The sequence below is a fragment of the Scomber japonicus genome, chromosome 8 (genome assembly GCF_027409825.1).
Source record: "Scomber japonicus isolate fScoJap1 chromosome 8, fScoJap1.pri, whole genome shotgun sequence".
NCBI classification, from domain to species: domain Eukaryota; kingdom Metazoa; phylum Chordata; class Actinopteri; order Scombriformes; family Scombridae; genus Scomber; species Scomber japonicus.
Genome location: NC_070585.1, coordinates 22,867,880 through 22,894,909, shown reverse-complemented (window position 1 = coordinate 22,894,909; position 27,030 = coordinate 22,867,880). Strand labels below are relative to the sequence as shown.

Genomic DNA, 27,030 nt, shown 5'->3' with positions numbered 1-27,030 from the left:
TAAGATAATTTTCTAACCACACACACACGCACACACACACACACACATCTTTGGTATCTGGAATTATATAATTTAAATAATAATTATGTCTGATGAAAACTGAAATTGAAACAAGTAGGTGTAAATAAGGCACTAAGTCACTTTCTCCAAGATCAGTCTGCAATATTCCATAAAATATGACAATCTCCACAAATATATTATATTCTTAATTGAAATGTCTCTACTAGATGAAACAAAGTTTGGAAGCTACATCTCTTTGACTTTCAGTAGCTTATTTAGGGATACGACCAGGTGGCCATTACCCATTAGTTTCACTCACACACACATACACTCACACACAAAAAAAACTAAGCTCTCCTGGTTCTCTGTAAATAATTAGTAGATTTTCTGCCGCACTGATTCCCACTCTGATCCACAGTTAAAACAAAGGCCCATTTCATCCCTGGAACCATCAAGACATAATCTATTTTAAAAAAAAGATGAAAAGAGATGTGATTCTTATTATCTAATTAATCCTGCCCATGTCCCGAGGTTATTTAATTTGTTGAAAGACCATTAAAAACCCAACCCTGCATCCAGCAAATAAAATAATGAGGATCTTAATTTGCTCCAATTCGGGAAAGCAGTGCCATAAACAAGAGCTGGCAATATCAGACTCTACAGACAGGCCAAGCTACTCATGAAATTAGGCAAATGCTACTAACAGAGAACTTTTGGAAATTTAATACCGCTGGCAGCAGTGACAATAATTTACTCATTGTGCCCACATGACGACCCATAAACAGGGAAACAAAGCATTAACTTGTCAGAGGGAAATGATGTCTATTTAACTGAATCAATTGTGGAGCAAGGAAAATGTTTTTTGTTCAAGAACTTGATGTGTCTATTATGGCACGGGGAAAAGATAAACCAATTCATCAAAGGGAGATTAAGGGTGTTCAAATGCTTGGTTTGTCAGTTATAGCACACAAAAGGACAAACTAAAACCCATCAATGACAGATTAAGAAGGGAAAAGAAATGTTTCATGCAGAGTGTAGTTTAGTAATGAGTTCAAATGCAGGGGTGAGAATGAAGGAAATCACAATGAGTGACAGAAGCACTCTCTCCTGTCTGATATAGAAAATGATTGCATGCAATATGGCTTAATTTTAGGAAGAACCATTATTCAAACTACTATGAATCTCATTTGCAAAAGGACCCATTGAATTTATTTCCGTAATACAATAGAATATGGCTAAGTGACAAGCTTAAAATAATCACTATAGCCAAGTTCAGATAACTAAACTTTTGTTCTAACTTACCCATTCACAGGTTCTTGAATATTCTTAAAACCATACCCTTAACATCCATCATATCCAAGTAGCAGCAGCACAAAATGTGTTATTTTAAAAATCGATCTGTAGCTTTAATTAATTATTTCGTTTTCTGAAACCAGCACCCGATCAATAGGAACAAGGCGCTACTTGAAGAATGTCACAGATACCACTATGATAATTTTAAATATTAAGCTCCACTTTATCTGCAAATGCCATCCAAACTGCAACTGCCATCAATATTCCTTAGGCATCCCAGTGACAAGATTCATGTTTTCTAATAAAAGTGTGATTCCCCAGCCCTGGTTTGGCTTGATGCCTAAGAATAATGCCATTCAAGGAAGTTTATTGAACCCAGAGAAAGATGGCACTGGGCCATTGTTCACAGAACAAAACAAAAAGCAACAGACAATAACTATAAAACAGAAAAACACCTAACTCCACTCCCTCCTCTTCTGAGGAATGACTAAATTCAGAGGGGCAGAAAATCCCCAGCCAAATTTTGAGCTGCTTTGCTTACCCCTCTGTGTCTATTTCCTCCAAAGCTCAAATGGCCAGCAGCAGCGTGTCTGACCAGCATATTAAAAAAGCCTCATTTAATGTTAGTATTACTCCAGGGAATAATAAATTCACTTGATAATGAAGTAAAGCTTTCTAGAATGGAATGTTTTTCAAGTCTCGGCATTATGCCCACCCCCCGACCCCCCCACCCATTTGCCCCTCTCTATCCTTGCTCTCTAACTCGACCAGCCGAAATCCTATTTTGTCTGTGTGCATTGCGCACATACTGATCTCAGCATGGCATGAACTGCATTCCTAGGGCTTTCCTTAGCTTTGTGCGAAAAAACTAATAAATCTAAAATGCCTGCCCTTCTCTCCCTATGCTGGGGATTAGGCCCCGATAGGAGCCATGGTTTTACATGGGGAGAGGATAATACCATGGAAATGGAACCCTGCTTCTGCTGCATCAAGACTGACTATGAAGGAAACAGTGCTGAAAGGCCGCTAGAGCCACTGATGTCTCTTTAGGTGAGGGTTACATACTGAAACTCAAAGGGAAATGCTTCTGAGATCTTGCTAGCTTAACCTGTTCCTGCCATGATCTGTTATTACAATGAGCTGATAAAGCAGCATAGCATAGACTTTTCAAGGCTTCTTAACATTTTGTTTCTCTCCATACGCCTACTATAGACCTAGGAGAGACTAATAGTGTATATCCAAAAGATCTGCCAAAACACAGAGTACACGTGTGATTATCAAATATATGCATGAGCGAAAGAGTTTGTGTTTGTAAATACTGCAAATATATATAATTTTTTGGGAGCAACAGCTGCTGAAAACCACAGAAAGGGCATAACTATTAATGCATAAAGTTGATCAGGATCTATGCACAATCTTATCCCAGCCCTCCTAACACCCACAATGCATCTACAGCACACACACCATCTCCAATGGACACACACAACAAAAAATGCTCTACCACTTGTTCCATTGGACTGAATGACAGACATACTGATATACATCACCAGCACATAACGTGCACCACACATATTCCAATAAAATGAATATATTCTTCAGTGCCAAAGACCACCTCCAGCCATATGTAGGTAACGTGCTCCCTCTGAGCCTGAGCCAAGCTGCTCCTAAGCAGGCATGTGGGAGTCGACACAGCTCAGCCCACACTGCAATGTGTTTACATAGTGGTACATTTTGTCTCAGCAGGGAATATATTATGTTTCAAACACAGAAACATAAATTATTAATCAATGCATTTAAGAATAGCTAATGCAACACGCCTGTTGCTGATTTCCTAATGATTTTTATTTATTTATACAATTGTTAGCCAACAATCTTTACATGAACAACTTCCAGTGATCATAGAAATTCTTAAGACATACATTTGCTGGTTTGTTTCATATATGTATAAAAAAGGTGGCTCTAAAAGGGAATACACTGATGCAGGAAAACCTGCAGAGCTCAGTAAAAGTGTTACACAAAGGAGAAATATAAGTTTCTAACCTTCCACCTTCTTCACAGTCATGTTGTTCAAAGTTGTAAGGAAGTGCATGTACAAAGGTGAAACTGTTACTTCCCTCCCCCCTCCTTTAGTGTGATGTCTGCCGGCTCGCCATGCCACACTAACACAGAATGTTTCAGAGCTCTTCTCTCTTTAAACACCTAAGATCGGTCTCTCCGCTCAGTACCACTTACCAACTTCAAGGCGATGCAAACGCCAAAGCGTTAACTCTACAAAGTACATAAGTTTCAGACAGAGACGCATGCTCTTGATAGAGAGCTGGGAAGAAAGCGTTAGTGGAGGAGGGGAGAGGTGACAGGCATGTGAGGAACACCTTCTGAAGTGTCAAAAGATGGGCTCAGCTGATGAAAGAGGAAAGGAAAGAGGAAGGGAGTCGTAGAGGGAGGAGGGGGGAGCAAGAGACAGAACGAGCTGATGTCACATCTGAGGCTGTGGAGAGGCTTTCAAGTCAGGAGCATTGGCTCTGTATTCTACACAGGAGCCTCTCTGGGTGAATTTTAAGGTTCGTATGTGTGTACGCATTTTGTGTATCTGTGTGTGTCTGTTTGATAAAGTACATGATGAGTATATGCATGAATGTATAACAGTTGTTATCTGTGTGTATGCTAAACAGGGAAAAATGCCAAGGGTGGGGGATAGAGGTGTGTGTGTGAGCATGTGCGTTTTGAAAGCGTTGGATATCTGTATGTGGGTGCAGCATAATAAAACTAGTGGATGTGGAGTGCGTGCAGGCAGATATGGCATTGTGGCATTCAAAAAATGAATAGATGTCAACTATTTGTTAGCTTGTAACCAGGATATTAATTGCATGCTATGGTCCTACTCATCAGTGCCTGAGATAAAATGCCAGGAAAGTAATGATTAACAGTAATATAAACAGAAGACCACCACTCCTGAAATCTGCTAAATCAATTCGCTGGCCTGGGCTTGCATAGAAAATTGCTGCAGAACAATCAATCCCTCTTAAGTTTTGTGAATCCAGTCGGGTAGCTTAGCCTGGAGGAGACTAGACAGGGGCATCAATGTGGGCACAAGGGAGACCAAGGGAAGACAAAGCCTTGTCAATAGTACTTCGTTTTTCATCAACTCTGTTCCTTAATCACCCTGGTCTTAATGTGCCTTTCTACCCGACAGGCCCACTCCCATTCCAATATATCCACCATGAGATAGCCCTAAACAAACATCTACCTGCCTTTTGCTCGCTTGCTCTCACAGAGCTGCCCTCATCCATCTAAGCCAAAAGCAAAGGTCTTCATTACAGAGTGTGTGGTGAAAGGGTTGGGGAAAGTTTGTCCTTATTGATGGTGTCTCCATTGTCTTTCCCTCATTGAAAAAAGCACTCCTCTCAGTAATTACCTTCTCTGCCTCCCTGTTTCGTGGTCAAGTCACAGCTACTTTAAGTCCTTACAAAGGCAATTAGCTCTATGGAGAAAATCTCCCTACAAGGTCTCCTAGAGTGAATAATAAGCAGCAATAAAGAAAGTAATACATTATCATAGAAATGCCTGAGACATAGTTATGAGTACTATAACAGCAGCTGTGGCGAGAGATGAGCTCTGACAGCCGGGTACATTCTCAGATCTGGTTCCCGGTGGGCTAAATAACAAAGCAATACAAAACCAACAGAGCGGCAACTCTTCTCTAATGAAAGGCTCTAGCTGATCACCTCATCAGTTTAAGAATCTATCTTCCAGTTAAACTTAGCTTTAGATCGTATCAACATCTTAATTTGATCAATGTCGTAGATGACCTCCAGTGTCTGGAGAAAGTAGCTCATGAAGTACAGTTTGGGGCAATTGTTAATTGAATGTGTCAGCCATATTTAATTAACATTTTATATATTATGCTGCTCATTTCATTTTCAGGTTGTAGGTACAGGTTGTGAAAATGTGTCTATCACTAAACTAAAATGTAGTGTTTCTGCCTTCTCAGCATACAAAAGATGATGAGACGCTGGTTATTATAGCATGTGTAGCTTAAACCTAATGAGATTTGATGCTGGATTTGAATTTGATACAATTCTATCAAATCCCATCTCTAGCTGTGACCAAACATAGATAAGAGCATTATTCACCCATCTGAGTCAGTAATTTTAATGTTTTCTAATGGTGGATAGTATTTGTGTGAAAATGATATTGAAAAGGGTTGTTACAACAAGCACATGCACCATGCAGCAAAGTGCTTTCCAAAGACTAAGAAACTATAAAAGAAAAAAAAAGAAAGAAGAAAAATGGGGAAAGAGGGAAAAAAACCTGGCATTCGGCCAGATAAGAGTGCAGGAACACCTGAGCACAGTTGAAGACAACTGTGGCAGAAACCTCATCTTCATTGAGTTAATTAGCAGTACCCCACAGTCAGCATCACAGGTTGTGGGTAGGAGGACCTGAGGGAGAGCAGACTGTCTTTGTGTTGATTGGAGTAAATGTCTGGCCTCCCTGATGAGCTCCCATCAGCCCTTGCAGCCTCCTGCCGTCACGTCCCACTTGATGGTAATTATTTGAAAGGCAAGAACTTGGCAAATGTCATTATTTAGATTTGAGGGTTGATTTAAAAAAGCCTATTGCAAATAACTGTCATGGTCACAAATGTCTGCGTCACCCCATGTTTTCAAATTAGCTGGGTATTTAATAATACTGATGTTGTAAATGAACACAGCCAGGGTTTAGTTAATTTGAACATACCGTTACTAATTAAGACCTAATGCTGGGCTGTTTAAGACATTTCTTGCACAATCAGTAAATATATTTCTGAAAAGCAATTACATTGTCTGCAAGTGAGGCAGTATTAGTAAAAGATTAAAAACAAAAGTTGAGCACAGACTAACTGCAATTAGTAAAAAGTAAATCTATGTGTGAAATAATGTTTTGTGCATCATTTTGGATTTTTGGAGAGTTCTAAATACTGCATTACCCATGAGTCTCAGCTGCCGTCACCGTGGAGAAGGAGCCAGGCAAAGGAAAAATCTGTGCGGTGCAGAATCTAAAACATTCTTATGGGAACAAAACATGCTGCCATATTTTCTTTTTTTTCTTTTTTTTTTTTAAATCAAAGAACCGGATCGTCTCCAACACATTTAATGAATAATCTGGGAAATTTTAATGCCAATGTAACCATAGAAGTCCTGTAACACAATGGGAAGAATTAATAGGACTAATAGGCTTACTTGCTTACAATTGCCTTTATTGTAGTCGTGATAAATAAACATTTTAGAGGTTGTTTAAATAAATATCCATTTCCACACCCCATATTTTGTCTCATATAAACAAACACTTACACTACAACACAAGTTGCATTAACTCAAATACATTATTTTGGTTAGGATTCAATTTTCTGTTTTTGGCAGTGCAGAATTTGGTAGTAAATAGTTAATATGGGCTAATGATACCTGGCTCATTAACACACAAACAAAATCAAGTATTTCAAGTAAAACATTTCACTGTGTTACCATAAGTGTGATTGTGTAACAAAGTGAAACATTAAGTTCACACTCTTAATGTTGTTAACCAGACACCATATGGAGTGACAAGGTTCCTTAGTAAATCAAGGGTAGCACAGACCCCATGGGGCAACCAACAGCACAGACCTCGGTTTCTCCATCTGATTTGGTTAGTTTCTACTTAATTCAAAGTGTCAAAACTATCATCTCCTCCTACATCTACCCATCTACCCTCAAACTGTCACACATTGCAATGACGTTGTGTGGAAGCTGATGCTGTCTGACTGTGAGTGACACTTACAAGTAAAAGCTGCCATTCTCTGCATCTCACTCACGCCTGTACAACCTATAAACAAGCACTAAAGTCTACTTGAGAACAGAAGAACCAACACTTTGTGATTTTTGGAAATATTTATGTTGGGTGATTAATCTTATGTAACACTCAGCGAGTTATTAATCTACTCATAAATTGGATAATTGAAAAAATAAATGCATCACTTTTAGGTCAAGGAAATTATAATTAAAATGTGTAGTTTCATAAACAATTGTAGACTCTAAACAATTATTGATAAACCAAAAATAAGATCATTTTTAAAGAGGTCACCATGATTAAGTGTATAAATTACATGGTTGAAAACTAAATATCAAGAAATGAAACAATGTGTGAAAAGCTTTAGAGATGATGCATTTTGAAGGATAAAAATAAAATGCCATTCAGCAATGACCGTTTTAGTGTACTGTACATGTGGGCGATCTACGTCAAAGTGAATTATTCTTAAGTAATGATGTGCACCCCTAATATGGCTGTTTGATAAATGGAAAGACAGCCTAACAGAGTCACAGGAGGGGGTAGAAGAGAAAAGCAGGGGATAAGGATGAAGAGGGAAAAAACAGGGAAAAGAGTACAAAGTCCCTCAGGAATTGCAACACACAAAGACTTCTATTTATAGAGGCGGGACTAGAGCAAAAGAATGACAGACATCTACTCTGTACCTGGAGCACCACTGCGCTCCCAGAAACACAAACAAACATATTCAAAGATATGCATATTGACGGACTTTTGGAATCTTCTCCAGGTCATTCTTGCTTTTTTTCCCCAAATATTTTTTTCTTCCTGTCTCACTTTGAACATACATGGTCCAGAATCCATCCCAAGCCAAGCACCATTCCCTTTAAGAGTGTCATGGAGCCAGAGACTGATGGAGCCAGAGAAAGATAAAAGAGACAGAGAGGTGTGGGTGACTGTTAGGGGGAGCATAGTTTGGCATATAATTTTGACGAGCAAGTAAATCTATATCTGTTAACAAAACTCTGGTGCTAGGTGGAAGCTCTTGACAGCAAATAAACAACACTGGTATACGCTTTTTCTGAGTTTAGAGTGGAGGCATAGCAACAGATGACAACAAACATCTCTTGCCTGTGCCATAACTTATAAAAACATTTTTATGGAGCATCAATCTGTCCTGTGACATATGTCACATCATCACATGCTGGTGCAGTGCAATGTGCAGACAACTCTACCGCTTGTACCTTTGCCTCCTGCTTAATGAATTCCCCCAATAACTCACCAAAGTTGAAAGTTAAATCATGGTGCCTGCACAAGTTAAGCAACTTATTAACTAGAAGTTTGAGACTGCATACTCAGCCATCTGAGGCATGAATTATGCCTGACAACTGTTTGATATGAGTCAGAGGTTGCTGTTTTCGGCTGCAGTTGCATTAATGAAGAAGTCTTCTAAGCTAATTTAGTACACGTCAACTTGTGGCCAAAAGCCAAGCAACAGGAGCCTTTGGTCCTGGCTGTATAATAAGATTAAGACGAGTAGTGTCATTTAATGACTTTTAACAGTCTAATGTTGTACCAAAATTTCTAAGGCTGGGCAACTCTACCTCACGTTTACATATTACTATAGGCTTATGCACACATGCAGTAGATACTAGATGCTGTATGTAGGCCTGTCACGATAACAAATTTTGCTGGACGATAAATTGTCTCAGAAATTATCGCGATAAGCGATAATATTGTTGTTCTGAGATAATTTTCATCTAATACAATGTTGTTACGTAATTCATTATTTTTTCACTTTGCTTCATGTTTGATACACGTTGTCGTCCGACTCGGTCATAGGAGAGAACGGGAGAGTTTGCTCAGTAGGTAAGTTTTACCTTACAATGACAGGTGCGCATGAGGTAATTACTCCAGTAAAAGTAAGACTTAGTTTAATGACTTAGAAGTCGCCAAATGACTTACTTTAACGAATTTCGTTAGTTTATATAATGCAGATTTGTAAAATATTACTTTTATGAGGGTCACAGTCACAGACTGTATAAACTTAGCGTTTCATAATAGTGGGAGCAGCGGTGCAGCAGATGTAATGAAGTCCACGCAGCACGCTGGATGCTAACTAATATTAAGCCTGTAGTCTATTCATTATAATGTCCATGGACATAAATTGAGTTATTTTGCCTTAATAATGATAAAATAATACACAATAAATGGTCGGATTGGGAATAATGCGTGCAATCGCCGATGGACACCCGCCGATCGGACCAACCCTACTACCGGTTATTCTACAGGTCTATAGGCTACTATGAAATAAAAAATAAAAACTCTTTAAATATTTTATTAGGCATACTCGAACTGGCAACTAGCTTTCTCTCTGCCTAGTGCCTACCGATATACTTCTCAGCTGCACTCTGTGGTACGCTACGCCAGGAGTCCCGCCTCCCCACACACCATGCGACTGACAAGTGACTGACATGAGGGTTCACTCATCGTTACTCTAAGGACCAGAGAGAGAGAGAGAGAGAGAGAGAGAGAGAGAGAGAGAGAGAGAGAGAGAGAGAGAGAGAGAGAGAGACGAGGAAAACAAACAAGCATGCAAATGGCATTTATCGCGGCCAGAAAAATTATCGAGCTAATTTTTATTATCATGCGATTAATTGATTTATTGAATATCGCGACAGGCCTAGCTGTATGTACAGTTGTTTGTTTTATACATTATGAAACAAAGCATTCAAGTATAAACAACAAATCATTTTGTTGAATAAGTCATGCATCCATTCATTATCATTCTTAATTAATAATCAGTTAATCACTGTTGTAATTAAATACAAAGTTAAGGTGGTTAGACATGATGTTAAAAACCACAAGGCCACAAGAACCTTAGGTTTTCACTGATGAAGTTTACAGGGTGGCCCACACAACAACATCCAACCATTTTTCTGTCACAGAGAAACACCAGCGGAATTTGGAAAGGGTGAAGAGGAATATGGTAGAAAAGAGAAACAGGCTGAGATTGCTTTCAGTGCTCCCTCAGCGGAGTTCATCGCTCTCCATGGTGCTGAAAAAGTCTGCTACTTTAGACACGATATGCTTAATTTTTGAAGGTATCTTTGGCTTATATGAAATTCAAATGAGATCATTTCTCATTATTCTGTGGACTCAGGACTATCACAAGTGTTTTGGCTAACATGCAAATGCCTCTTAATGAAACGTAATGAAATATGCTAGATCATCACACAGCTCTCTCAAGCTTTAATCCACTGCGACTCTGGTGTTGATTATCATATGGCTACTGGAATTACAGGTATGTCTGTTGTCGGACCTATGTTGCTTCACACACATTGACACGAAGGGAATGTGTGGTGTTATATCAGTTTGAGGATGCCAGTGAGGATGGAGCAAGTTAAGAGGCTTAGCACCACAGGCAGATCCACCTAGGTGGGCCTTGCTGGCTGCCCCTGGGCCCACCCCATGCCCTCATTATCCTCCTGACTCCTTCCACTCATCCTCCTCCAGCAGTGGGACTAATCCAGACTAAGGGGGTAGGACGTAAACCTGGAAAGGGAGTTTCAACTGAGGACACTAGTTCAGACTCCTGCATTGTACACAATCACAGTGTGGTGTAGCAAGCCATTGAGAAAACTCAACCAAATATTTCTGACGTGATGAAACCCTACCAGGAAACAGCAACAAGTACAAAAAACCCCTCAGATTATTAATTATCTGTGGCAATTGATGAACCAAGAGAAATGTTTTTGTAAACACACATGCAAATAAACCTTTGGTCTCTATCTTCAAATGCAGCCCAGTCTTTTTGATTCAAGCATACTGTAATATTCTTATGTATTTCAATATGCAACAGCAGAATGTTTATACAGCCATTACTAAGTTATATCCCAAGTAGACTCAGATACAATCAATAAATGATGGCTGCCATATGAAATTTATTTTTGATCTTTGATATTTTATTTCCTTGTTCATTATGTGTATGAGTATGGGGCAGGGGTGGATGTAGGATGGCGGGTGCAACAGATTATTATTTTGCATAGCTTGTGGTTCCTCGGGCCCATAATGGACTGTGAGTCTTCTGCGCCTCTGGGAACTTATATTGTTTTTTCATGTGAAATTGAAGCTTGAGGCTATTCCACAGTGTATCAATCAGTGTGACAGAGATTTGAAGATGCATGAAACAAACTGGTGGGTTCTGGAGCTGGAGGGGAGGGCCAGGGGGGTCAGCAATTTTTTTCCCAAAGCAAGGGTGGTCAGCAGAAATGCAGTATTCTTCAATTCTCTTCTCTTGTTGCCATGCATGCAGCTTCTGTCAACAGACCTGGACCATCTGTCTTGTTATTTACTACATCCTTGTTTTTCCATAACCAATAATTCCACTTTGTTTTTTTGGTAAAGAGCTGCATTTATGAATAAGATAAATAGACCAGCAGTGATTAAAGTAGCATAGTTTAAATAATTATGCAGAAGAAAACTTTTTTAATAAGCTTTAACATGTTTGAATTTAATTGTTTGTTTTTGATAAAGTAAATACAATCTTTACATTATTTGTGTTCACAAAGTCAGGAAAAGGGTAGTTGGGGAAAACTAACTTGAAAAGTTAACACACATCAAACATTTTTCAGTCAGCAATAGCAATAATTTCCACCGCCTCTGAACTAATTTGAAGCATTAACTTTTTCTTAATTTCTTTTTATTACAAAGGTCATTGCATTCACAGTAAACTATAACATAAAACAATTAAGAGCAGTGTTTTGAAAGCCTGGTAGTTGTGGATTGGTCAATGTGTCATGTTCAACTGTCAAGCAAAAACAGAGTGATGGGGATGAGGGGAGCTAAAAAATGAAAGAGGAATTAAAGTGATTAAACTAGTATACACACAAAAAGACTCATGCTAACCATGCATAGCAAATGGCTCTCACACCTAAAGTGAGGGCATTGTCTTTAATCAGAGGGTAATTTATTGACTCCCATTTACAAAGCCATAATACTAGTGATCAAGCCCTTCAACCGTAAAATGCAATAAACTAGGGAAGTGTTTTGTGAACAAAGGGAAATAACAAGGCCCCACACATCATTATGTTCACTTCATATCCCATTAGATTAGTTCCAAATGGGTTTTAGGGTTAAGAAAGCAATGCCATATACAGACAGGGTCATGGGTAAAAATGTCAAATTATCATTACATGTTCTCATTCCACCATATGAATGCTGAGCACTTCACCAGCACTCATGCCTACCTGCTAAACCGAGTTAATGCACCCAGTGGTTTAATAGCTCTATTTGATATGGGCAGTAGAAAGAAACAATGGTCGAATTTGCGAAAGTCTTGTTATGTGCAGCTGACTAGGCAGAGTCCATCCATAACACCAGCTTTGCTTTGCTGCTCTTTCTATGGATTAAGCCATTATTGCAGATACCCACAATAATCTTTCTAAAAGTCTGAGCAATTGATGAGCCAGTTCTTACAAAGCACATCTCGCTGTTTTAAGTAGAAAGATCTCACAAGAAATGACAAAAACACATCCCACTTTACCTGAAGCAGAAAATTGTCTGGCAGTAGATGGAGGGAAGATGTAGCCATGTTTTTTCCCGTAGCATTTTAACGAGTTATTTCTCTCTCAATAGAGGCACAAATGCTTGTCCATCAGGGAGAACAAAGCCATGTAATTGGCTGCTTCCCCACTTGAGCCCCATTCAGCACAATCTTAATAACAAACTGATGAGAAATTCATTAGGGCGCCAAATAAAAACAATCTCTCCTCAATAAGAGGCGAGTACATTATAATTAAACTGATGCCTCTCCGTTTTCATTAGGCCGTGGAGCCTGAAAACCTGAAGACAGAACCACTGAGATGGATGCAATTAAGCATGATTGTATTACTACACATTTAAGTTTGAAGTATAAAACTGAAGTGCCAAGTTAATGCAATAGGTGTTCATGCAGTGAGTAAAAGGAAACCTCATGTTGGAAACTAGTTGACCACAGAGGCACATTGTGGCGCTGAAGGCAGGTTTACACTGTAGTACAAGGGAATTGGTCAAGTCAGGATTAGTTACACTGCTGACTATTGAGAGGGAGAAACAGGCTGGAGAGTATAATAAGACATTTCGCTTCTCCCTCTCTTGAACTCTCTTCCTATCACTTTGCTTGAATATTCTTTTTCTCCCTTCTCGTCTCTAGCCCATTCCTACCCACTCTGAACCTTCCACCTTTCTCTCTATCTATTTCTCCATAACTGTCTTCTTCTTTACCCCGTAAAATGCCTTGATGGCTTCACAGAATTTTAAGATGGCCAGCCCCAAGCACGACAGAAAAGGGGAAACAAAGGGATAAGATGCACAGATTTCTGTGTACTTCTGCGCTGTGTGTGTTGCGGCAGGGGAGGGAACTGCTTGCTTCTTAGCTGTCAGCAATGCCCAGGCAAAGCCTTGTCTGTCCACAAAGCTACTCAGACCAAGACCAAAGCGTGAGATCAGGGCTCAAATGTCCCCCTTCTCTTCCTATCACAGCACTACCGCCGCATCCACACAAAAGCACAGCACGGCAAAGCCCACTCATGCATTCACAGATGCGTGCACATACACAAACACCACTCATAAATAGACACACACAAAATGAAAGCCTTGGGTGTAGAATAATATGAATAAGACCACTCAATATCACCAGTGAGTCTGAAGACTGAATCGTATTTCAGTTAGATGCTTTGAATAATAAAGCAAACAATGCCAAATATCCTCGCTTCAGAAAACCTTGCTTTCACAGACAAGGTAACTAGTAGACAAACTGATAGCCTTCACTCTCTCAAACTGGAACATAATGTGAAACATGTAGTTTAAACCCAGTCCACCCATATATATAAAAGCCATTTGTGCAATGACACTAAGGCCAATTCAAAGATAGGGAACTGTGTACACTTAGCATGTGCCCACTGACACTGACATTCACACAAAGACATTCACACTATGAATGTGCTTAATGTTCACAAATTACCCTGATTGCAACTTGCATGCAGCACTATTGAGTCATATCCACCCCTCATTTGCTGGCGTTCTACACACACAAGTAACTATAAGCGGAGAAAATGACCACCATACTTAAACCGTCAACTGAACATATGGATAGGGAAGCTATTGTGGTTTGACCTCGGGAAAAGAGGGAGCAAGCGGGTCACAGTAATGTGGACCAATAATCTCTCCCAGAGTCATTAGGATGATCAATGCCATTCTAATGAGATAACATCTGGAACAAAGGACCCTAATAGCAGACAGCTGCTGGGAAATGTGAGCTAATTAGGAGAACATTCAGCAATGCTAACTAATGCTGCAGCCATTGTGCCCAGGTTTTGGACCCCACCCTGTTAACATCCAAAATACAACATGTTGAATATTTCATACCTCTTCTAATAACTAATCATGGCACTGCGATGTCAGCAGTAACGCATGAGAGAGAGAGAAAGAGAGAGACAGAGGGTTGGGGTGGGGTGGGGAGAGAGACAGAAATACCACAACATCTCAGCTTGACATGAATGCTTATCGAGCGGCACTAAATTGGTCAATTATGGAGAAAATCTGTTTTGAGGTAACCTTTCAGCTTATTAAATAAGCTATAAATCAATCTTTAGGGCAGGTTGTGTGGCTGGTTTTTAATGAGTGAATGTGTCCAATCTCTCACTTTTTCATCCAGTGTGTGTGTGTGTGTGTGTGTGTGTGTGTGTGTGTCTATGAGGATATACTATATGCTTATTAAGGTATGCAGATGGTGTATAATGGTGCAATGGTGTATAAAAATGATTATTCAGTACAGTAGTTTACCACAGTTTACCACAACTTCCTAGTATGCAACTTGAAGTTACACACACTAGTGATTCAAGTGACTGAATGTAAGTGTCTCCATTAGACGATAAAAGTTTGAAAAAAGCTAACGAAAAGGTCCACCTTCAAACCCTGGCTAAGCACAGAAGCTGGATCCAATTAGTCCTATGCTTAGAAAAGAAAATAATGGAGAGCAGCGTCAAATAGAAACTTCGTACAAGTCCTTGGTGATCACGAATAAATATAATTACTATGAACAAAGAACACTGTGCGGTTTAACAAACCTTTAAAGGACACTCCATTGTTAGACTATGAAGCATTAATTACATATAATGGGGGAAAAGGGAAAGGATGAAAAACCTTTTAGTAATTCCAATAAGTATAGGACTTGTATCCCATGCATGTGTCTACTCTGGTGCATAGTACACTGTCTGATTAATGCCAGTCTTAAAACATTAACTTTTTTCTTTTTTTTTTTTTTTTCTTAGGATAAAACTTAAATAATACTTTTTCTTTAAACATCCAAAAACTCAGATTCTGAAATTTTCATGTCATCTTCTTTCTTCATTTAACGTGTTATCAACCTTTGTCATTACATTTTACATATCTTCAGGCTTATCATTTCTAAGATATTAGACACAAATACATCGTGAGATCTTCCTTTTTGTAAAAAAACTAAATTAAAAACGTCCTTTTCTTTTTTTTTTTAGAATATAATAAAAACCACAAGGACAACGAGTGCATAAATGATTTGTTTTAACCAGGCAATTTACCCTTGAAAACCGTGGCCAAAGAAACGTGCAGCTTGTATTTCCAGTGCTTTGTTTTAAATTCCTTTTTATTCAAGGACTACATTGATTTCTAGTGTATTTAACCGATTACACTCAATGTTATTCCACTAAATACTTTACAAAAAAATCCCCTCATTGCTCTGATTACTTTCATTGTGGTTCATATCAACACTCTTGCTGTGTATGGAGGAGGTACTGTATAGTCACACCAGAAAACTACATTAGTATGGGTGGTTAGGGAAATAGGAATAAATACCATCAGGTTTGAGTGCAGTCGACATTGCAACAGCACAATTCCTCAGAGAGCACGACAACAGCAGTGAAAAGCTCCCAACTAACAGTAATTGGTTTTAAAATAATAGAATTCATTACAGTTATGGCGCTTGTTCAGAAATGCAAACAGGGGAAGAAAAAACATTCACTAGAGACTTGGGCTGAACTGCTTCACTAAAAACCATGGGGAGATGAAAGGCATAATTCAAATGACAATTTTAGAACCCTTAGTTCATTTATATCAGAAGCTCAGAAGATGTTGCCAGCATAATAACATCAAGATTTTTTTTTCTGTTCTTTTGTTCTACTTGCAGGGCTTGGAAGGAACTTTTTTCCCTCTCAATTTCATTCTTTTGGTAGCAAATTCCTCCTCCTCACACAGAGACATGTGAGGTGACACACAAACAATCTAACAAACAACACCCATCGGCAGCAGAGACAGCCAACTGAAAGCTAACATGGGAAATCTTGACAGGGAAGGAAAAAACACACAGCACACATGACACTGAATTTGTTGCTTGTCTTATTAAATTTCTGTGTAATTATACACATCAGGGGACTGTATTGTAAAGTTCTGTGTTATATTTTTAGTTTTTTTATCCTATCCAATGGCAGATTATGCTCGATTCAAGGCCAGCATCTCAGGTGTGAAAAGACATTCACCCAATCAGCATTAAAAAGATCATCTCTCAAGACCACTCAGGACATAAAGAGACAGGTCAGCCATCTCAACATGATTGGATGTCACGACACGCTGGGTCTATAGCCAACATCAAGGACATCGCCATTTGGAACACTATACATCTGCCATCAAATCAGCCTCAGGCCAATATCTAGTAATTGGCCCCATTCTAAAGAAGAGTTTGATACATTCTGACCGCCAATTGAGAGAGCAACATATGTGAAAATATCAGCAGGGATGAAGATTTTTTGCTTTATTTTACTCATTTATTTGGCACAGTACCTGAAGAAAAACAAGACCACCATATGGCTGCGCATTAAAAATTGATGTGGCATGTTAGTGAGGGTACCTGAGCCGAATGACAAGGTGGAAGAAGTCGAAATAGCGAGCACAGCATGTGTGGGGGAGCAAAGATGTGCCTTTCTGCCACTCGCTGTCACTCTCAGTCTGTACTAAAAAAAAATAAAAAATGAAAAAAAAACCTGGGCCATAAATAAAAGCCAAACCCAACTGAGACCGTGTTTCAGCAGAACAGATCCAGTGGCCACAAATCTGTGTCATGTCAAGAGCTCAGGGTGTCAATAAGCAAATATGGCTTGCATGGAGAGGTGGGGTCAGAACAGAGATAAAGGTTTGATGTCCATATCTCTAAGGGGACAGCAACTACAGTGGAATGCACAGAAAGAGTGAGCCAGTGATGTGGTGTCAGTCGTCTGACATTATGCATAAAAGGGATATACAGCAAGGACCAGAAGCAAAGATGATTTCGATGGTGTAGTTCTGGGAGCATAACTGATGTGTTGTTGGTAAGGGACTGCATCTGTTCGTCAGCGTGGGGCCATCTAATAAATAATTCAGATATGATTGCAAAAACGTGCAGTCAATACAACAGGTCTTGTCGATAAGGTAGCAAACGCTTCCTTACAGGCCCTGATCGAGCAAGTCAAGCGTTAAAAGGAAAAAAATAGTGGGCCCAGTAGAGGATAACTGTCTTTCACCAAGTCAGAGGCGCTCTGGCTTTTGAATCTGCGAAAAGGAAAGATAGTAATGATGAATTTGTTCTTTATCCCCCCCACTCCTGTCTACAGTAGGAAGGCAAAAGTATTGATCAGTGGACAGACCAATTTGAATGCTCTTGAGCCATTTCACACTTATTCTCCCCTTTAAAGATCAGACGTCTAACAAATGGCATTAGTGACACACATAGTGGTGTGTTATGTGGGCTGAGAGAAACCCATTAGGTCAATTCCATAGCAACAATGTGGCTTTTCAGCCCCTATATACTGCACCAACTGGCCAATTCAATGATCAGCCACTGCCACCAAGTGCTGGCCTTCAGTACTACAATAATGGCTCAAGAACTGCAGCTGTTGCCACTTCTGTCTGTCTAGAGGCAGACCATGACCACGCATGACCTGACTAGCTACTATGTTTATGGCATTGAGAATGAAAGCCAAATAAAATGAAGATTCAATGCCATCAGCACTATTGTGAAACATCACTGAAGTCCTACTCAACACTATTCTTCTGGTTATAATACACAGCAAAGTTTGGCAGCATGTAATGAAAGTCACATAATGGGCTCATCTTTTGAGTGCTTTTCATGCAATCTGTAAAAAGTTGGCAGTTTAAGACCATCTGAGCCAACATGCATGAAGAAAAGGTAGCACAAGCTCACTCAGGATGAAGCTCTCACTTTCCAGTGCAGCTAACCTATGCTTTACCACTATATATCTGTGTATCCCATCCCACAGGGAAAGGCCAACCTAGCCGTGTGCTACTGGTAATCAGCTAAAACGTGATACAGCTTGAAGGCTGCCATTTTCAAACTGTGGCCTATGTCTCCTGAGCACCCTTAGAAAAGAAACTGCAAGCCAGACAATAATGCAGCAAGTGATCTGGCCTTGATCATGTCACCAATCATTACAGCAGAGAGCTGTCTGGGGAATCAGGGGGAACCTGGCTGTTGATGAGGCGATTATGTGGCTTTACTCTTGTGCATCGAAGTATGACAATGCTATGAAAGCCCTGTAGCTCATAGGCAGAGACTATACCTTGTTAGCACTCTGTTGTGCTGAGTGGACTAGTTGGCTGAGCAGTAAGGCTCTCCCACAGGGCCTCATAGGCTTACTGCAAGAGTATGGGGGGATTATCAACAGGCCATCAATGTGACTCTCTCCAAGCCCGACAGCTACAACAACTTCAGTTTCCACTCTTGTTGACCATAGGTCCCTGTCAACAGCTGCCTCACTTTGTCCTTGATGTCCTCACATCATACACTGTGTCAGTTGAGAAACAGGTACAATACAAATCAGCAGTGTCTGTGCATTATGCTGTCATGGACACTGTCCATTGTAATGTTAGTCCACATGCAGTCAACATGAAGTCTGCATTTGGAATGACTAGAAATGCACAAGAGGAGAGAATCTGGCAAGGTTATGAAGAGTAGTGCATTATCACATCACCCACTGCAAGCATTTTCCATGCAAATCTTGACACACTCAGACGGAGCCCACATTTCACAGAGATCACATCTAGAGAAAGCAGACAACTCCATCAACCAAAGCAAATAACTTACTAAATATACACAGATGTAGAGAAGGATATCAAAAAGCTAAAGAAGCAAATAAAGAAATCGGGAGCGACTGGAGGAGCAGGCAACCATAAAACATGGGGATACACGGAATTTCACAGCTGTGTGAACAGTTAAAGCAGATGCGATGGGATGTGATGGTGGATGCATACAGAGAGGCGGGTTGTAAAAATATGCTATAAAGTTTATGGAGCCTAATGCGGCCCTGCAGGAGCCTCCTGCCGAGCTGAGCATGCCGACAGTGCCATTGAGTGTGTGACAGAGCTGTGGGGGAGAGATGTACAACTGAGAGCATAGCCAGTATTCACAACCTCCATCAGTGGTGTGGGGATGTGCATACAGTACATAAAATTCACAGATATGCAATCAACAGAACTAAGAATCCTATTTTTTTCCCTCCCTCCCCCTCTAGAATACTCTATCATGATCTATCTCTCCTCCACAATATCTAAATCCAAGTTCTAATATCTAAGTCTGTTCGAAGTGCATGGAGAAAAACAGTGCTACTTACCACACGCACAGCCATACAAGCATGTGCACACACCAACACAAATACAGAGAAACTACAGCACCGCCATAGCTACTGTTCAATCCAATATTAGCATACTGTGACCACTTCAGCCTTTCATGTTCCCTTCAAAATAACGAGATCCGGCTCTCCTCTTCTGATTGAAGAGGAATGATTGTTTCTGCCTTTGAAACAGACATATGTTCCACAGAGAGATGTGTCAAGTGAGAAGGAAGGAAGGAAGGAAGGAAAGAAGGAAAGAAGGAACGAAGGAACGAAGGAACGAAGGAAGGAAGGAAGGAAGGAAGGAAGGAAGGAAGGAAGATATAAAAACTGAAAAACAAAAAATGAAAAATGCTGATAGAAGAGTAACCTCTTTTTCTCATCCCCAGTGGGAGCTGGTGTTGACTTAATCCTTGTCACACAGCCCACCCTCTGCCACAGCTAAACCTTTGCTTCTTGCACAGCCCGCAAAGGTCAATCCAACCATGAACGCCTGAAGACAAGCCATTTGGCAGAACCTAGCAACATTAATTGATTAATCGCATGTAGACCGTGAAGTTCAACATGACATGAAAAAAATACAAATCTGTCTATTACAATATTAATTAATTTATTAACTAATTCATTAAACATACTACTATCTATCTGACATCAAAATGAACTTCTTCATTCAGTTAAAGTTAATCAATGTATAAATGGCCTCGAGAGTAGGCAGAGTGGGTAATCGGGATGAAGGAAAAAAAGCTCTGGCTGAATGCAGCGATTTAATTATTTAAATCGTGTTACTTTCTCAAAGCCAAAATGAGTTCATAGAGTCTTTAGAGAGAGGTGTAATGATTCTATATAAAATGTCAACAAATCAAAATTGTGAATATGTGATCCTGCTGGTTGGCTGGAGCACTTGCACAGTTGGGGGTGAAACTGGCTTGAACCTCTTCATTGCTTCCAAATTAAGTGTACTGTTGGTAGGTGAAAAGACATGGCTCGCAACATATTAAATAAAAATTGGAGAAAATTGCTTAAATTCATAAAAAATATCAAAAAAAAATGACCTAGTTACGACTGCAAACACTGCTACAACTGTGAGTGATGATGGCTTGTATGCAAATTAGCAGTAATACTAGCAGTAATCTGTAACGGTCTCTGAAATTGGGCATAGGCTAAAGGTATGGTCAGCATAAACTGTTATAACTCTTGAGACTGTTCCCACTGACACATGATAGTAATTCATTTATTTTTGTATCGCATCTCCTACAAGCAGAACTTGTATTACCGTATACATGACTACGCTCTCCGAAATCCCTATAAAAGGAAGTGAAAGGGACAAATAACTTCCTCATGATCGGCACTAAAATTTATAAAAGCACATTTGAGTAAATCAAGTGGCAAAATATCCATTAAAAGTGACAAGTGACTCCAGATTTTGTGATGCATTTTTGAGAAGTAGCTTGTCAAATAAATGCTTCCTCCTCTCACTCCCAAATCACTTTTTATGTCCATCAGATGAACCCTAAAAGATGCTTTCAGCCAATCAAAAAAACATATTATTCAAACAGTCCCCTCCAGAGCATGTTTCCTTGATCTCAATTTAAGATCTATGGTGAGTGCTGGCTCAGGGCATGGGAGGCACACGCTATTGGTTAATTTTTCATTGCCGTTCTTTCAAAGCACCAAGGACATGTGCCACATCAAATCTGCTAGCCCCTCAGTGCCAAGTTTAATAGCTTGCTTAAAACAAAAAGTCTTTTGAGATATGTGGTTTTAAAAGGTAAAGAGGGGATTGAAGGAGGGAGGGTGCCTTGATTTCCTTTCAGAATCACTATATTTCTTTTTCTTTTTTGTAAGCTCACCTGGCACAGAGAATGAGTACTTGATTGGAGTTAAAGAGGAGCCAGATGTCTGCATGTCCTCACATTCACACAACTCTCTCTTTCTGTCTCTCTCGTTTCCCATCTGGATGCCTTGCAATCCTCTGGCTTATATATTACTAGTCATTTAGTGATTACTCTCCTGCATTCTGTAAATCTTCAGCTGTCACATATAGGAGGAGGACAGGTAATTCAGCTTGGCTAAATACAAAATCTAGTAATGAAAAAAACACCACCACATGTGAAAGTCCTTTAGTAAACAACTGACAAGAAAATAAATAGATACAAAATATTTTGATAATTTAATTGACAATTCAATTGACAAATTATTACTTATTTGTCAAGGAAAAACACCAAACATTTTCTTTATTTTCTGTTGAATGTTGGTCAGACAAAATGTTTGACTGATGAAGATTCATTGACATGAAATTCTGTAAATACATTCATACATGGCGTTTCCTATAGTGCTACCTTGAAGTTAAAATTTGCAGTTTTAAGTGAAATGTCTCAACACCTACTGGATGGATTGCTACATAATTAAATGCAGATCTTCATGTCCTCATGATGAATTGTAATCACTTCAATGATACCTTAACGCCATGAGTGCCATCAAAATGGTTAATATTTGTGCAGTACTTTTGTTTATAACTAAATATTGGGTATTCCCCATTGGTCTCAACTGCACCTTGTGTTTATTGCTAATTAGCAAATATGACCATGCTAAGGAATGGCATTTAGTGCAAAGCAACTGTGGTCTACGTCTACAGCCTCATGACTGTAAAACAATCGAATCAAAACAAGAACTGATAGATTAATCTATAAGGAACGTAATATGTAGTTGCACAAGTACATGTGAATATACAAGAGCAAAAAGCAAAAACAGGTAAGAGGGATAAAAAGATAATACATTCAAATTTAAACAAAATTCTTCATCTCATCTCTAATAAGGAAAACATTTCAAGGTTCAAGGGTTTTCAAATGCCGTGCTCCACAAAAAAAGAAATAACTTTAAACCTGGTGAACTTTCATATGTAAATGAATGTTTGTTTCATTCAAGCCCATGCCAAATGAGTTAACACAATGCTGATTAAGCATCACCGCCAGGTAAATCTCTCTGTATTACACATTATACAATTTTTTAAATCTGGCATTGGCGGCCATGGACCCAATGTTATTGCATACATTATTTCTAAAGATAACTGAATCACTTCTTCTGTAAACAAGACCATCTGGAGTCCAGCCAATGCAGCCTCATGTGATCTTGTCTCTCAGGTCTGAGTTGTTTTTGGGTTGCTTTGGTAAAAAAAAAAACACCATGACAACCATACAGAGATATACAGTACAAGTCCAAATTTTAGACACACTTTCTCATTCAAGGGAATAGGAAGGTGTATCCAAACCTTGGACTGTACATGTTTACTCAACCACTCAAACCATCACTGCCTGACATCTCAGAGCTGACCAGCATGTTTCCATGGAAATAAGCAGTCATCTGTCCAGTCATACAGATATTGATCACCTCCCTGTGGTCTGAGGATTGCTGCTTTTCAACACATGAACTACACACCCTTTTTCTCACTCATGTGCGCTCTCACTCTCATAGTCTCAGCAGCATTCCATCTGAGCTAGAGAGCTTGTCAATGGTAGTGCAGAGAGACGGAAGTCTACTTTCACAGTAACACTGCAGGAGTCATTGATGGATTGTTACAATGTGGCCCTTGACTTGTGACGTAAATCAGGCCAATCTTTACAGAGACTGATGCTATAAAGCCATCGTAATGGTCAATAGGCAGCTGCGGCACAGTGTAAAAGAAGAGGTTTTTGGTCTATCTGGACAGCACGAGTCGACCTGCAGGCATGCTGTTACCCAGGTATGTGTGCTCTTCATATTTCCCTCAATCTTGTTTAAGGAAGTGGTGAGAGCATATGAGACTTAGCAGTGTTGCACACTTGCACGCTGGTCAGACTGGATTAGAGCCAATTCACACAGTCCTCTGTTTCCACCTCATTGTCAAGTGGGAGAGGGAAAAGTGCCAGAGAGATTTCATGGCTGAGACAGAGGAGTTACAGTTGCATGTTCCCTATAGACAATCCTAACCAACACTCAGTGCTCTATCCCACCGACGCACGCTGACAGCGTGACAATGTGAATCTGCCAGCAAAGCAGGGAGCTAACTGTGGCCCATGATCGGCTAACCAGGCTAAACGCTCCCCCTGTCTTTTTCTCCTTCAGTGGGGCTTTTGAAAATCACAGCTTATAGTTTTCACTGTTTTAACCATGTCTGCACGCTACTGCTGCAAGATTGACACATAGGTTACACAGGTCAGGTCAAAAGCTTCAGTGTGTTCAAGATTGAAGAAACTCCTTATCAACTATGGTCTCTGGCTCCTTTTGACATAGTTTGTAGAACTTCTGAAAGTAGGACTACACATCTCGGATGAGCTGTCATGATACAAGCTGGGGTATAGTGGTGTACGGTATACCGATACTAGAAAGGTATCACAATACCTTACCATTAAAAATGGTACTACACCCCATTTTATTACAACCAGTACCAGAAGAATGACTGTGTTTTAATAAGGGCTGTATTTCCTTGTATCGTTGTGCGACAACAAGGCAATGTGTGTATGCAGCACTTCCACTCCCTGCAGGCATAGAGGGTGTGCCAACCATTTCTTTTTCGTCTCATATGCACACTGCAGCTTTCACGATGACAGAACGAGAGGCAAGGCTGCAAGTACAAGTGCTTTTGCCGACTTTTCATGCCTTGTTGACAAAGCAGACGCATGGGGCGAAATATGGCATTATTTTGCTTACATAGCCGAGTGTGGCTCTTCATGGTGATGAAGCTAAAACCTAGAATTATCAGCCTGCACGCTGCAGTCATGCACTAAAGTAGACTGAACACAGATTACTCAACACACCTCCTTGGCAAAGGTCTGTGCTCTATTATTATCACTTATTAATTATACTATTTTTATGTATATAGCATTCATTTATCCTGAATCCTGGGAAACACAGTCCTGGTGTTAAGGATGTTCAGCTTTATATTCAGATCATATATCAGACAGTCTCCATGAAGCCCTGGAGGAGATGGTGTCCAAGAAATGGCCCAGGATGACCACTGACACTGCCTATAACAACAAAAAAGCATTGGAGAGCAACACTTGAAATACCATGTTTAGGAAAACTGTGAGCCTGGACTGTGTCTCAACATGCTTGTCCATGCTCCAGACAACCTTGTCTGCCTTTTCCAAGTCAAACAAAATAATGATGAGCTTGAAGGAGAGACAGAAGACCTTGAAGTTACCTGACCAAAAGCTCATTCATGATGAGCCTACACACTGGAATTACACCTTTGAGATGATAGCACCTGATGCCTCAAGACTCAGACACATAAATGGTTTAAAAAAAAAAAAAAAAAAGTTGGTGACGATGTCTCAGCTACGCATATACTCCTATTCTAATCTGGGTTTTGATATGTAACGTACATAACTTGTCAATCACAATGTAGCCACACCCTAAAGTATGCCCTGTTTTATCATCTATTTTAATCAAAAGGGGACCATAATTTAAAGAATCATCATACTGCTGTGAAGAAGACTTTAAACTCACGATTGAGATCACTAACTCATTGGGTTAATGATCAAATGTTAACTTAAATGATAAATCAATAGAGAGAAATAGCGTCATTTTCTCAGACTTCTATACAATCTGACTTCTTTTTGCAACCATTGGAGTCGCCCCCTTCTGGCCATTAGAGAATGCTAGTTTAAGTAATTTCTGCATTGACTCAACAATTTTCATATGATATGGTAACACTAGAAACTGAGCACTGGGAGGTTCTTGGCCCACTAAGCAGCTTCACAGATGTATTAAGTGGAGAGAAACACCCCACGTCTTCCTTGCTACCCCTGAAACGGAAAATATTTTCCTGTCTGACAGTGAAGGATTGAGAAAGCAATCTTTCATGTGACATGAAGGAGAAAATAACAACAGACTTCACAGCAAGATATGAAAGCAGACAGCTGGACACTGTCCTTAACACTGCAACGTTCCTTGACCCAAAATTTAAGGACACTTTTGTTACCATGGAGGAGGAGGTAAAGCCATCAGCAGCATCAAGATCAAAAAGAGGGAAAGATCATGAGAGGCAGGTATGGCTGAGGAGGCTGAGAGTGGGTCCACATTCCCTGCTGACCAACTTACAAGTGAAGTCTTGTTGTACTAACAAATGAAAGAGATAAATACATTATTGCTTTCCAGCCTCAAGATGCGCCTCAGAACGAGTGTTCAGCAGATCAGGCATCATCTGCAGTCTTAGACACATTAGGCTGACTGAGCAGCACATTGACATGCTGACATGTTTTCCTGGCTAAGAACCTTGAGGCCAAAGAACTGTCCAGAAAAGTAAGAAAGTGAGAATAATAAAGAACGAAGAGAAAAAAAACTTTTTCTGGATTTCACAAGTTTATGTTATGTGACAAGAATTTTCTATACATAGCTATAAATCTCAGCAACTCTGACAAAATATATGTTAATTTATCTACTTAATTTTTTTTAAGTTTAAACAGGGTCAAAATATTAATAATAGTTCATAAATAATAATAATACATTTTAAGTAATAAAAAACAAATAATTTTATAGTTACATGTTCTGTTATCTAACGTCTTAGGTTTTTGCTGTGGTATCATTTCGGAATTGGTATCGAGACATTTCGGCACGTATCATATCAAAGTCATAATTTTGGTATTGTGACAACGCTACGATGGTAATTGTCTGATTTTCCTCTTACTGAACACAATGTGGCCACTGATCGAGAGCTACTCCATTGACGTTCAAACAAGCTAAGCCAAAAGTCCACCCTTCCCACATAAACAGCAAAGCACAAAAAGAACAGTCTGGCAAAGGAAGAAACGCTATCAATACGAAGTGTCAAAATGCCTCAAAGAATGAGGTGAGACTGAGAGTATGGAGAGCACAAAGGCCAGGTCACAGTGTGCTGCTTTACCTTGTCTGTATTTCTGTTAAGCTTTAGAGTCCTCTACGTCCCTTAGAAGCTCTCAAAACGCAAAGAAATACAATTTAAAGCAACAATTCAGGACTTGCAAAACCCATAACTGAGTATTTGTTGTTGTTGCATTGCCAGTACTTAAGATTATCTGAGCATTTTACAAACTAGAGCAAAGTAAACCGAAATGACATCAACAACAAAAAAACATTACATTACCTAGATTTGTGTAAACACAGTCTTGTGCCTTTTCAAACAGAGACTGTTTGATTGCAGGCAATTTAAAATATACAGCTATGAAAACTGCCACTAAATTAATATAGTCCAATATTTTTGTTCAAGGCAGAAAAAAATCACTAGGTTTAGTTTGTGTGGACAATTTGTGCCTTAATATGTGTGTGT

The 27,030-nt window shown here is 39.6% G+C and overlaps 1 protein-coding gene across 1 annotated transcript in view; it reads right to left on the bottom strand.

The window, feature by feature from the left end:
• The window catches only part of diaph2 (diaphanous-related formin 2), a 360,718-nt gene that overhangs the window by 303,034 nt on the left and 30,654 nt on the right, over positions 1 to 27,030 (bottom strand). The gene's annotated exons all lie outside the window — the stretch shown is intronic.